This window comes from Cebus imitator, unplaced genomic scaffold, assembly GCF_001604975.1.
Source record: "Cebus imitator isolate Cc_AM_T3 unplaced genomic scaffold, Cebus_imitator-1.0 Scaffold457, whole genome shotgun sequence".
Taxonomy (NCBI): Eukaryota; Metazoa; Chordata; class Mammalia; order Primates; family Cebidae; genus Cebus; species Cebus imitator.
This window is the reverse complement of record NW_016107772.1, coordinates 1668810-1669568: the sequence shown is the minus strand read 5'-3', so window position 1 is coordinate 1669568 and position 759 is coordinate 1668810.

The window sequence follows — 759 nt, the reverse complement described above, 5'->3', positions numbered from 1 at the left end:
GGCATAAGCCAGATCTGGTACCTGTAACCCTTGTGGAACTGGAGACAGTGACAAGAACAACCCTGTCCTAGGCTGGCATTTCCTGATGTGGCCCTTTACACCCAGATCCCTTTAGTTAACTGGAGAAGGGAATGCAGCCCATGCAGCTATGGGCTGCTGGGTTTCCTAGGCTCAGGGACCAGGTTTCCTAGGCTCAGGGAGGCCTGGGCTTGGGGGTGTGCATGGCTTCTTGGACCCCTTTACAACCTTTCTTCACCCCTGAGTGACTTCCTCTCAAAAGTCAGGTGTGGTGGGGCACAGTGGCTCATGCCTGTAATCAAAGCACTTTGGAAGGTAGAGGTGGGAGAATCACCTGATGTCATGAGTTCGAGACCAGCCTGGCCAACATGGTGAAACCCCGTCTCTACTAAAAATACAAAAATTAGCTGGGTGTGGTGGTACTTGCCTGTAATCCCAGCTAACTGGGAGGCTGAGGCACAAGAATTGCTTGAGCCTGGGAAGCAAAGGTTAGAGTGAGCAGAGATTGCACCACTGTACTCCAGCCTGGGGGACAGAGTAAGACTCCACCTCAAAAAAAAAAAAGCCAGGTGTGAGCCATCTCCCTGCTTCTACCTTTGGGTTTGAAAACCCAATGCTTCATTTGTTTGTGTGTAATAGTTTTATGTTCTCTTTTTTGTGTATGGACTCTTAGAGCTTAGGGCCGTTTTGGATTGTGGTTTCTGCTGGCATGAATATAAAATGCTTCTGTGACTCTGGAAG